At 39.1% G+C, this 13597-nt stretch overlaps 1 long non-coding RNA gene across 1 annotated transcript; it reads left to right on the forward strand.

The window, feature by feature from the left end:
* The first annotated feature begins 93 nt into the window (after positions 1 to 93).
* LOC130575324 (uncharacterized) lies at positions 94 to 10542 on the forward strand. The gene is made up of 3 exons (XR_008965547.1): positions 94 to 686; positions 5542 to 5788; positions 8822 to 10542. It is a non-coding gene; the product is annotated as an uncharacterized LOC130575324 (long non-coding RNA).
* Positions 10543 to 13597: the final 3055 nt, after the last annotated feature.

A 13597-nucleotide genomic window follows, 5' to 3' on the forward strand; every position in this document is an offset into this window, starting at 1 on the left:
GGGGGGCGCCCCCCCCCCGCCAGCCCCGGAGCCTCCCCGCGGGGCTGGGGCTGGGGCTGGGGCGGCCGCGGGCGGGGGCGGGACCTCCCTGGACGGGCAACGCGGAAACAGCCGCGACGGGCGGCCCCGCACGTCCTCCCGCCCCCGGGGGCCGCCGTTTCCAGGGCGCGGAGCAGCGAGCAGCGAGCAACGCCGCGGTGTTTTACGGGCTTGGAGGACAGAGGCGCCCCGCCGGTGTCCCCCCGCCGCCCCGCCCGCACACTCAGGCCGGGGGAAAACACGAGGCCGTGGGCTGCTGGAGCAGGCTTCGTTMTTACTATAATTAATTACTATGATCATCGCCGTCGTCATTATTTAGGCTTCCCCCCGTCGGAGATTTCCCGAAGAAAGAGCCCGAAGGGTCAGGATCAAGCAGGAGCCCCCCAAGCCCAGGCTGGCATGACCGAGGAGTTCCATCCGTCCSGGGAACGGGGAGGCGGCGGGAATCGAGCGGCCCCCTCGGTACCGGAGCTGAGCCGCCGCCCTCCCCGCCGGCCCGGGCGTAAGTAGGGCTGGGTGCTGCCCCTGAGCCGCGCTCTAAGGCTGGGAGTTTGTGASACCCCGGCTTTTGTGGGTAAATCAGTTCCTACCCATCCTAATTGCAGAGAAACTTTTTGAGACCGGAGCTCGAAGACAAAACTCCAAAGGTAAAACAAACCCCGAAGGCCTTAACTTTTTACAGAACGATATGTTTTGTAAACAAATCTCTGKTTTTTACCCACACCCGGTACTAACTGTACTGTTAGTAAAATCAAGTCCAAAGGCTCAGGAGGCATACACGTGTGTGCACCCTTTTAGAAGGTCAGGCCATCTCCAAAGTTTCCAATTAAAAACAAAAATTGAAGAASGGAAAACAAAATACAGGCATTGCCCCTTAAATAAAGAAAAGTAGAATCCCTCTTGATTTTATTTTGTATATATGATGCATAGTAAACAGCATTCTTACAACAACATATTTTTGTAAGTAGGATGAGGTTTCRTATCTGAGAAGTTTCCAAACTTGATTCTATGCTTTGTGCATGCCACAGCTATTGTGTGGGGTGATTTGCACGGATGATTGCAAAAATACGTTATTAAACTTCCCTCCATTCTTTTTCTCATGGAAAAGACACCAAAAGGCACATGCAAACAATCCAGTGCATTTTGAAGCAACATACTCCCATTATGGATTTAGCAAGATTTTTTTGTTTGTTTTGCATAGRTTGTTTTATTTTTAGCATCAGTCTGGTTGCCAAAAAGCAGCCTCCCAGTGTGAGTGATTACACTGCAGTTAACTGAGTGTGCAGTCTGGGTCTCGCACAGGAATGAATGTCAAAGCGGCAGAAACATCACCAGTTTTCTTAGCAGACACTGCTGTGAGGATGTTCTTGCTACACCTTGATGGAAGGCCTGAACAGCGAGCAGTTCCTTAGAAGTGCCGAATAATCTGACTTCTTGACATTTGCTTGTCGTTTGGTTAAGGGCATTGTAAGAAGAGGAATGAAGGACAAACATCCTGGCTGGCACCCGCTGTGCTAATGGAAAACATGATGAATGCCAGTTTGCCATCAGCTGCTCATCACCAGCTCTGCTGGCAGCTGCCATGTTCAGCAGGCTGCTGGCTCAGCCCTTCTTGGGAGCRTTCCTTTGGCTCCAAGGGAGCTGGTGTGCCACCATTTCAGCCCTTAATGGTGCTGGACCACAGACCGTGGTCCTGAGTTACTCAGCGGAGTAGCAGAGTAGGTCTGTGGTGCAGCACAAGAAGGAGGAACATCATTTTCTATTCCTCAGTGTGGCAGCCAAGGTGTTGGTGTCACCTGCTTTCACCATCACTCCTGACCTACTGGTGGCTCTAACAGAGCAGTGGATGGAAACGTTGGGTCTCTCCCAAACACTCTCCTGTTAAGTAATATTTGCTGTGATGAAAGCAGGTTGCAAACACTTTCTTAYTTGTGCCTGGAGTGAGACCTCCTCACTCACCTATCTGAGGCTTGTGGCACCTCAAATAACCAAGCTTGAAAGAAGAAAAATGAATAGATGATGTGTAGGATAAGGATGATTAGTACTTAAAATACGTTCAAGCACCCTTACCTAAAATACAACACTGTTACTTTACTTTAATCCTAAAGTGTTATCTATTTTATGGTGAGGAAAGCAGAAATGAAGAAACCAGCCCTTACTTCCTCATGCGGAAGCTATCCCAGCTTGCCAATTCGTTAACAAATGTTTTAAGCAGTGAAGGGAAAAAAATTGTGCCATTTGCTCATAAGGCAAAACCATTTGGACTACCAGAAATTATAGAGTAATGTGAAAGRTTTAAGCCAAATAAGGGACAGCAAAAAGAGAAAGCAACTGTAAATATTGGGAGAAGTTAAGTAATATGTTAGCAATTAATACACATTTCTTGTATGTTCCATAACTCTGGGAGACAGGCCTGCAAAAAGAACTACCATTCATAGAAAATAAGCAAAAGCAGTTAAGGCAACATGAATCCATATTGCAGGAAAATAATTAAAATCAGGCAATTAACGGCATACAAAGTCATATTTTTAGTGGGAATCAGTTGCTACCATTTTGAAAGGAATTTAAATTCAGATAAACCTTTAGAACAGATGTTCAACTACACAACAAGCCCTGCCAGAGGACATCAGTTAAGGAGGCATTTAGTATTCTTTTATGTGTTTTAAAATGCCTTCTCTTAAAAGAATGGTGCAACCTGGATCTCAGGCTTCTAAGTACTATTTACAATATTTGCTATTAAAGAAAATGTTGAGATAAAAATAGAAGGATTTCCTAGTAAAAGAGAGATAGTATTATTTGCAGCCATGAGGCTTTTTGCATTCCCTGAGCTTGGACTAGATATGTTTATGGTTATGAGCTACACACAGGATCAACACATTTTCCTCCTTGTTTAACAAGAGCCCAACTTGACCCCATCCTGCAATCAGCACACGCATTTTTTCAGAAGCATTGGCATCCTAAGATGATTGCTGAAAATGACATTGAAATATAGATTGTGAAAATCACCGGTAAGCAACCMATGGTATTGGTTTTCAGTTCTCACCGTGATTGTATGGCAATGTATTTCTCGGGACTCATTAGATCAGGGATTTTGGCTTGGAGCTCTCTTTGATATCTCTTTGATAAATTGGTCAAACTGCTTGCATTGATAGTTGTTATCATTTGAACAGAAAAAGAACGTGAAAATATATATTTGCAGACACCCAGAGTCAAGTAAGTGGACGATGCTGTGGATTCAACTCAACCACACAATGTAAAACAGAAACCCATTCAAATACTGTTCATCCTTTCTTCTAATGCACTTTTAATATTACCTTCAACTTTCAAACCCAAAGCTAGCAGATTTTCCACTTTGTCCAAGGGGAAAGTATTCAATTCTTGGATGTTCAAGTGTGCCAGATTTCTCCAACTTCTTACTTATGTGTTTTCTAAGAAAATCTCCCATGACAATAACTTGTCAGAAAATGTGAATGAGTCATAACTCCTAAGCCCTATGAAACAATTTACAGGGATTTAGAAATAGGCAGGGATTATTACAGTTCACATGCAAAATTAATAKCACCTTTTTCAAATGCTAGCAGCATTCGTTCAAGCAGCATTCTTGATTCACTTTTCAAGTTAYGTAGTTCTTCATCCCAGTTTTAACAGTCATGTTTCTTATACAAAAATGCCAGCAAGGACTTTAACAGCCACCCCAATTATTAAAAAAAAATGCTCTCTATCCCATATCCCACATTTCTCAGTGTTTCTAATAATGATGGGATTTCAGTTTACTATGTTTATGARGATGGTCAAATACTGAAGGCAAAACTCAGTGTGTCTATACAATTTGAATAGAAATTATTCAGAAGTAAGATTATTAGACCTGATTTTCTTCTTTAAGCGGAAACTCAAGCAGCTATACTTCAAAAAGGCATTAATTAGATCTATAATGGGAAAAGTACTGAAATGGAAAGAAATAAATGAAGTGATTACTTTAATTTCCAAATCTTAAATACAAAGATTTGAATGTAATTTCTGCAGGATGCCCAGCAAGCAAAACCCTTTAGAGCTTTGAGTCTCTCAGGTAGCACTTTTATATATGTATAGTTTTTCTTGTCTCAGCAGACATTCATCTGATGTTCCTAATGAGATTAAATACATGAAAATACACTTACTCAGTTTTCTTGAACTATAGCAATGGCTGTGTTTCCTATAATGATGTTGAATATCCTTTTCAATTACTAATACCAAGAATTTGGCAGTAAGGCAAGGARTGTCCCTTCATTTGGTGAAATGTTAACCTCCTTGAAGGTGGAGTTCTGTCATTGATTTCAGTAGGTCCAAGATTTCCCTACATCTGGTATAAAATCAAGGCCATTCTTCATGACAAGTAAATATATARTAATGGCACAAAGGATTCTAAATTCAGAATGGAATTGGCATTAACTGTGACAAAACGAAGTTGCACAAAAACCTTTCTATTCRCTAAGATTTCTGAAGTATTGCTTCAGTGGTTCATAAAGGTGTCACGATTGGTTTAATACCTTTGATATTTATAAGGTATTTATCTAAACTTTTTATATTCATGTCGTACACTGAATATCTTAAGCCATTTGTGAGTATTTTAATCAGTAGATTACATGAGGATAAAAACCCCCTCCTATGTACAAATTGTCATGATGCCTTCCTTATAGACTGTTGTTGCATTTCAGCAATTTAACTCAAATAAACAGTCTYTGAAAAGGAAAAGTTCAGATTACCAGGGAGAAAAAATGGTTTCAGCTTCCAAAGTGTATTCACAGCACAGGAGTTGAAAAGGGTTTTGTTTTATGGGTTTTGTTTGTTTTAATGTGGATCTCCAGAAAGTTGCAGAACCGCATCTCTTTCAAAAGTTTCTGATGAACACTAGGATCTGGGTTCTCACATGTAAAACCTCTGTGTTTATGTGGGGTTTTGTTTGTTTGGGGYTTTTTGTTTGCAGTCTACGATAATTAGGATCAAATTCTTGCCCTACATTGTGCTAGTATGCTGCTTTGGGCTTCAGTGAGGAAGAAGCTCGATCTTATCCAGAATAGGTTTATATAAAGGGCATTCTACCGCCAAAACCATTGCTAAGGTATTAAAATAATTAATATCTTTTCTTGCCTTCTCTTAAGTTGCTGCCCTGCCACSTAGCAGCCTGACTTTGGAAAACAAAACCCAATGTCTTCTTAAAATTCTGTAAGGAAACTTATTCAGACAGAAGATGTTTACCTCTTGTCTAAGGACACTCAGAAATTTCAAATGCTTGACATACCCTCCAAAATGAACTACTGGAAAGGATGTAAAACATGACAAAAAAACATATTACTAGATCACCTTTTTGAGTTGTTAGCACATGAACATTAGATATCTGAGCCATTAGATTTGCCCCTNNTTTTTTTATTCATTGGAAATGCAACATGGAAATGGAAAACAACATGAACTTGTACCCACATTAATTCTGTTTTGTCTTTTTGTGTTTGCCTTTGTTACAAGCAGCAAGGCGCGTAGCTCAGTCAAAATCAATAGCGGCGTGAACTCGTCTGGTGGACCTTGGTGACATCGGCTGGCAAAGCCTTGCTGCTCTTTGGAGTTGTGTTTGACGTGGCACAATGGAACGCTAACCTGACCTCATCTGCTCAGATACCTCCCTGTCCTTTGGGAAAACAGAGTTGTGCAATGCAGCCTGTCCTAATAACTCCTGGCAAATGCAGGCCAACCTTTTCTGTCCAGCAGTCACAGCTGGGTAAGTTGCACGTCAGTCTCTTTTCTTGGGTTAAAATGGAAATAGGCTTCCAAGTGATTTTGCTGTATAAACACYAAATTAAAATTTGTTGGCTTGAAWGTTTTTTCACACTGTCAAAAAAGGRACCCTGTCTTTCTGCATTTTCTGCCTCAGTTACTGTGTGTTCTCAATTGCTCAGCTATGATACCAGATAGAAAAACAGGTATCTGATAGAGCATATCCTGTAAAAGAGAGAGAATGTTTATCACAGTCATTTACATCAATTCTCATGACTGATGAACATCATAACTTCAGTTGATGCATATATAAACCTGCGACTAGGAATCTGTAACACAATACAAAACTGCTAAAAGCGAAAAAGGAGACTTCAGAGTTGAATTTCAKTGAATAAAATAGATTGCATAGTGGGCTGAATAAAGAGATATTTGCTTTCTAAAGAATGTTAATAGCTTTTACAGTAGGAAAGAAAAAAAAAGCAGAAATACATGCTACTTTAATATTAGTATGCCATTCTAATGAGTGAGCCTGTACTTGAAAACTCTCAAGTGCAYGAACAAGAAACGGAATTGCATGATAGAGCCTAAACCTGTAAGAGCAAAGGACTGACACAGTAGCTGTCATTAACAGTACAGAAATAAAAATYGCTGAAATAGCCATCTTTGAATGCAGGGATGTTCAGTCCTGCATCACCAGAAATAAAAACAGAGTTTTCTATTTCACTGACTATAAAGTCCCACAGTCCCAATGAGTTCAGTTCCACAGCTTCAGYACCTTCAGCAGGAAAGGCAGAAAAGAAGCTCCATCTGGTGGTGTGGTTGATTGTCATTGCTTTCCAATTTTGTCTAACTGCAAATACATTCCAGCAACAAAATGAAGAATTGAAATAACATGAACATATCACCTGTCCTGCAAATGGAACCAGCATTATCTAACACTTGAAAATCAGAAAATATTCTAAAACCAGCACCTTCTATTTGAAGCAAATAAGAGTTGAAGCCTTTGAATACAAGGCACACATGATCCTGTCAGGATAGCAATCTAACAAACATGAAAGGGTGCACACTTCAAGAGGTGACCTGCTGCAGCCTGGGGTGGGGAGAAGAGATGGCAGGACTTGCTGGTTAAAGGATGAAGGAGGAGGCGGTGTGTGAACATAAAGTTAGGGTTGCTACGGCACCTGTTGTATAAAATATACAATTATTATTATTATTATTATTATTATTATTATTATTATTATTATTACTACTATTACTATTTGCAAAGAATTTCTGAACAAACTGAGGCAATGCTGGTGGTCAGGTAAAATAATTTCACCTTAGCTTACAAATAATTTTAGCAAAGTACATGATTTCAGCAAAGTCACTGCTTTGTGGCATTGGGAGACATGTTCCCCCAAGCTGATGTTTAAAAATGTTATAAGCATTGTAAAATATGAACCAAACTGGGTAGATGAGAGTAGGGGTGGTGCCACTGAGGTTCTATGCTTACTTTCATGCACAAGTTCATGTCTGATACTGCTCCTTCAAGAGTGCTTTGTTCTCAAGTCTCTCTCAAGACATGCTCCTAGTCCAAGTTTGTGCTAAACAACAGTAGTCTTAAAGACAGATACACATAAACCTCGTCCTGCAAACTCAAGTAAATAAAATACACTTCGTCTACTCTTTTTTTAATACCCACATTTCAATGGGCAATATGCTGCATTTCATCAAATCAGTGTATCATTGCTTTATTTCTAAAGAGTAGAAGAGAGCCTAGTATTAACTACCCATAAAAAAATCCATGTTAAAAGAATGATGGGAATACAGGTTCAAGCATCAATACACYAAAAATTGCCTGAAGTCACATTGCCTTTCTAACCTTAATGCAGCCCTTTTTAATTTTTTTTTTGAGCTCATCATTTAGGTTACAACCTTTAATTATGCATTTTTAGGCCATTTTTCTTTCAGGACTGTCTCATTAAGCACACAAGATAGACAGTTACTCAATGGTGTTGTCACTGCCTTTCTCTACATTGCTCTAAGCATAGCTGTAGGCCTTATTTATTGAACAATATTCCAGTCCTGCTCTGGAAATGTGAAGGGATCTACTCACAGGATCCTCCATTGTGCTCAGCACCACAGGATCTTCAAGTGCCTCAGAAACAGTAGACTACTGTGAGCTGAAGAATTCCTGATTTTTACCATTAGAGAGCTGAGCTGTGGAGAGGCCAAAGAAAAAAGTGTCCTTTTATTTTAAGTGCTCATTTTGGAAGTGTGCAACTTGACTTTCGGTATTGCTTATGAGAATTGAAGATTTTTCGTGGACTCAGCACATCACTCCTTTTGATTTCAGCTGGAGTCTGAAATCTGACTGCTCAGGTTATTGGGGTAGAAAGTTAYCAATAGGCATCAGGGAGCCAAGTTGGTTTGAGCAATTTGCATAGCACTTCCAGGTGCTTAATGTCAGGACCAGCAATAAAATTTAGTTCCTTTAAGCTAGAAAATGACTTGCCTCCATGGCAGGACCATCCTTTCCCTTCCTGTGTTCTTTGTAATTTGAAGAAAATTAAGTCCAAGTCCTCCAGCCATGTTTGTAGTATGTGATCATGGGATCAAAACCTTATCAAAGAATGTTATCATGATTCATATCATCATGAATTGGAATGGCAACCTTGATAAAGTTCYTCTAGACTCTGTGTTCCTAGTGGCCTGAATTGTGTCAGTTCCTTTTACAAGTCCTCTGCAGATATTTGAACATAGTTCAATACATKTTCATATAGTAAATATTTAAGAATAAGTTTAGCAGAATATATTCCTTTGCTGGTGTCTGGACTAGTAACCTGCTGTAATTCTGCTTCTGTCTCCGTTTTCATATCCAACTAAAACAAAAAGACAAATCCCACGTGTCCTATTTCTTTTCACTCCCAAACTGAGGAGACATTTAAAGACTGCTACTTCCGTGATTCAGTACATCTTTTCTAATGTCTCTGCGATATGATAGACTGTGACTGCAACCTAATGGTGCCAAAACTGWGTTGTTTATCTTTTTACTCAGTGAAGCAGAAGGACTCAGCTCACTTCAGTTTGAAAATACTTCAAGGAGAAATCACACTGTAAGGAGTTCAAAACCAATTCAGTTGAAAGAAGACRCTTTGTTTTCAAAATAAAGATGTTCTTGAAGAAGTGGTGCCATGCACACCCTGGTCTGTCTCCTGTCCAAGAAACAGAAGTGAATGAGCACAGTTAAAGTGAACAGAACATTTTTGCTGCTYTACATTACCCTCTTCCCAACAGCAGTAAGTCGATCACTGTCCACTCATCCCATTGGATTTGTTGCTTTGATTTCTGGTAGTTATTGTCCCTCTTCACTCCATACTACTATTTCCTAATCAGATAAGCAGTGCTACCCAGACCCTTTCCACCAAGCATTTAATTTCCAAATCTAAGGACAACTCAACAAGATCAAGATTGGCCAGACCAGTCTTWGAGAACCAACATTTTGAGCCTATAGTTGCCTTGTGAATTATTAATCAGGCTGGAGACACAAGGAGGAGCAATTTAACAACCAGGGAGGATTAATGAATTAATGAACTGTGCAAGAGTTTTAAGAGCAATGGATTAATTTTTGTTGTGAATATTGAATGGATTCAGTGACTGAAAGAAGCTAAATTACCTCAAAGACCTATTTCAAGAGAAATTCTCTCTTCTTTCCAGTTTTCCTTTTTTACCCATTATCCTTGAAGATTGCATTTAATTTCACTTAATTTTATATGCTGTTTCCTAGTTATCCTGCTAAATGAATTAAAAATGGCATTTCTTATTTCTCCCACGAGAAGGATGCATTCATTCCCCAACAGAAGTCACCTCCTTCTCACTCCGAGAACAAAAAGTTTATCTTGGCCAAAWACAGAGTATTTTTATTTAAATGTGAAGCCTGTCTAATTTTCAAATTTGAAGATTAATGACTCTGTGTAATATTCTATGTCTCCTTCCTGCCATATGTTCGGGGGGGTGTCTTATCACCATGGTTTACAACCAAACCCATGTAGTCATCATTTCTTGATTCATACTGCAGAACAGAAAGACCCAAAAAGTTTTGGCACTCTATGCAAAAGCTGAAACAATATGCAAATTGCCTTCTATATTTTTCACATTTAAGTGCAGTGGGTAAAAGCAGTGAGGTGGTCACCTTTCAGTATGTTCTGCAGAGAGCTCTAATGCTCCAGGCAGCCAGTGAAGTCTCAGTGAAGTTTATTTGAGATAYCATGTCTTCAAACTGATCCAATTTTTGCTGTTTGCTTGATTTAATGGATGGTGCSGTTTCTTGTCTGGACTTTTTGCCTAAAACAAAAATCCAGGTATTCACAAAGGTTTGCCTGCTCCCTAACATGTTCCTTAACAAAGCAGCATCTTTAGGAAGTAGTTAATCTGAGTGCAACATGCTAGCAGGCAGAATACAAAGACACAAGCTCTAAAGATTAAATTAATTTTTCTTCCCATCATGACAATCAGCAGCTGATTTCATGTGAATAATTTGTACAGRTAAAGAGCCAACTCCTACTGGCAGAGCTTTTATCCAAAATTCTTTTCAAACTTTCAGGCTTGAAAAAAAATGGAGGAAATTTCACATTTTCCCCAGTTGTTTGGATAAAATTGTATTTATGGAAATTAGAACTGTTTTAAATTCACAAAAATTCACAGATTTTTGTTCTTTCCAAGTAGCATTTTTAATATTTCTTTTGAAAATACTTCTCTTACCAGGGAACGTGGGTTTGGTTAATTACTACACAGTAATTAACCAGTTTGGTTAATTACTACACAGTAATTAACCAAATTAACAGTTTCTGTTGCTTGATTTCATAGATAATACTGGGAAGAGAAATCATGAAAACACCTACAGTCAGCCCCACATATGATTGGTATGAAGTGTAGCACAGTACATTTTATGATTTGCAGGGTCAGAGACAGTTTAGTGGGGGAAAAATGCCAATGGCCTTGCAATCCCAATACTTACTAACAATATGCAGTAACATACAAAGGAATGCATAATAACAGGAAATATTATTGATTTATTGGTAGGAATGGCAAATCCTCTCCTTGAAGCAGTCTGGGAAGGAAGTACTCTGCACTGATCTTAGGAGAAAATGCACCCTACTTTTAAATTTCTGTGCCATTTCCTTTTTTTGGTGGTTTTTTTTTTTGGTGGTTTTTTTGTTTGTTTTTGTTTTGTTTTTTTTTTTTTTTTAAGGTCTGGATAGGAAGGAATACTTAGTTTTATTTTCTTCTTGCTTTGCACCCTGTATCTTCATGATGGTGTATTAAAGTAACAGCATGATCTGCCACAATCCCAGGAGCAGCACTAATGTTACTAGAAATAAAATGTTCTAAGGATATTATCAAGACAATTTCTGCAGGTACAATTAATATCCTTCAGCACACCAACTCATGTAAAAATTATGTATAGATTGAGAACAAARCTCTACGAGTTTAACACGATCATGTTAATTGGTCAGTCAGTTTAAGGCGAAATGGTGCCTGTTATCTGTCACRCCAGGAGAGGAGACCTTAGCAATGGAAAATGCWGCATTTTCCCCATTTATTATGGGGCAAGGAGAAGGAGATGTCTATTACTCATGGAAGATCGAGGTGAGTGTGGAAGTGTTCCCTAGGATGTTTCCCAGATGAAACGGCAGCCAGAGGAACATGGCCAGGGTTTGTCACCTACTGCAAGAAAGTGTGAATAGAAAACAGTACATGCACCTCATATTAGCCATAATGTGAAGGACAATTGATTTGTTTAGGAGCAGAGAGTGCATGAAAATTCCCCATTGCCATGCAAGGCCCTGATCTTTGGGAGGCAAGTGGAGGTGAAGACCCTGCTTGAATACAGATGAAACACACTCCTGCTCCCTGGAACCTCATTGGAGGAATTATCTCTCTCGTTTCTTCTACCACTGTAATACCACAAAACTGAGTGAGTATGAGGTTTCCCAGACTACAGGGGGGTTTAACTCTAAGAAAAACAGATCAGATAGTTGGTTGTTTGGGGGTTTTTAATGACATTTTGAACCAAACCAAACAACTTGGTCCATGGTTAGCATTCACTAATCTTCCTGGCTTGAACAGCTGCTYTGGGGAGTGGCTTGGCAAAGCTTTGTCTGAAATCCCCTGAAAGAACAAGCCTGAGTGGGACCTTCTATACAAACCATCACTGCTCCGAATATATGAACTCAAGTGTGTGAAAAACAGGGTATAAAGCTAATTGTTCACATTGTCACCATCTTTCCACTTTCCTCAATGGAAATAACRGTAGACATTGATCATGTAAATTGCTGGATTTCAGTCATGCATTTTATTAATTTTAGATGAACACAGCACCAGAGGTACCTGCTTGTTTCTGTTTTGCAAAGTAKTAATTACAACAGCCAAGGTTAAAAGATTCAGACAATTTCCTTCTCTTCTGCAGTGAACACTGTTTAAGAAAGAAAAAAACAGTGAAAATAAAAATACTTTGATTCATCCTAAAGACACAAGCCAATTTCAAAAGACTGTGAAATACTTTAGATTTGATTTTATGAAACCCTAACTATTTTAATAATTCGTTTTTTAAGTCAGAAAATCCAGCAGTTAAGATTGTTCTTCCAGAGTGAAAAAAAGTACATGCAAGAAGCAGCTGGGCTTCACAAAAAGAGATAATGTACATAATGTGAAGATCAGACTTTTCTTTCCAAATTCAGTCACTTTATACAAAATCAGAATCAAATTTCACCAGTCCCAGGAARTATGAGAGATCCTTCTGTATTCCAAGCTATTGCCACAGGTTGCCTCAAGGCAATCCTTTCCTCTTTACAATATCCTGTAACTGTCTTTRGGCATGGAGAAACTGAATTGCTGTCATGGGTTTGAAATCCTTGGGAAAATCATGAGAGCTTTGCACCTTAAATTATTTAAAGTTTAAAAGGTGGGGGTTTTGTTTCTGGTTGGTGGTTTTGGTTTTGGTTTTATTTTTTTCTTGGTGTTTTTTTTTTTTTTTTTTTTTTTTTTTTTTTTTTTTTTTTTTTTTTTTTTTTTTTTACAATGCCAATCAGTGCAGTTTTTTACTCATAAATAATCTCTCTTCTTTTCAATTTTTCCCATTATTCCATAGGAGCACATTCATCAGCATTGCAACAGCCACTCCTGCACTCTGACAGCCTCTTTGCTTGCAATGCCAAACCTACACAATGCTTGATGGGAAATGTTCTGAGAGGATAAACTAAGGAATAAACATAAAACAATGTTGTGGATTGGAATTTGGCTGAGATATCAGCAGAATGCTGATTATGACATTATCTCTTAAATTTTTCTTAGGTAAATAAGTCTCAANACACACACACACACACACACACACACACACACACACATGTATGTCTCATTTAAAGATAGGGAAGTTCTATATGTTACAGCACAGACTACTGGACTTCTAAGTGCATTTTTTTAATATCATCAGTATCTTCAGGGAGTTCTCTAAAACACACGTACTCTGTAATACAGCCAATATCTGTCACTAGGGGTGGGTTAAAATTAATTGCCTGACATATGAACCAAACTGACTGAACAGTGATGCAAGTCCTTCAGTGCTCCACTGTGCTGCAGCGAGCTACACTCCTGCCAGAATCYATAAAATACTGACTTGACACTGAATATGCAACCATGAATCGTGACTCTCTTRACCCTTCCCCAACATATTTTTCCCTCATTTCTCTTCCCATCCATTCGTATTCCCAGCAGAAAGCGTAAATTGTATTAGCATAGAGAGCTCATAGAAAAAGGCCCAACACAGCCCACAAAA

This window comes from Malurus melanocephalus, unplaced genomic scaffold (genome assembly GCF_030028575.1).
Source record: "Malurus melanocephalus ecotype Western Australia unplaced genomic scaffold, MMel_1.1 scaffold_103, whole genome shotgun sequence".
NCBI lineage: Eukaryota > Metazoa > Chordata > Aves > Passeriformes > Maluridae > Malurus > Malurus melanocephalus.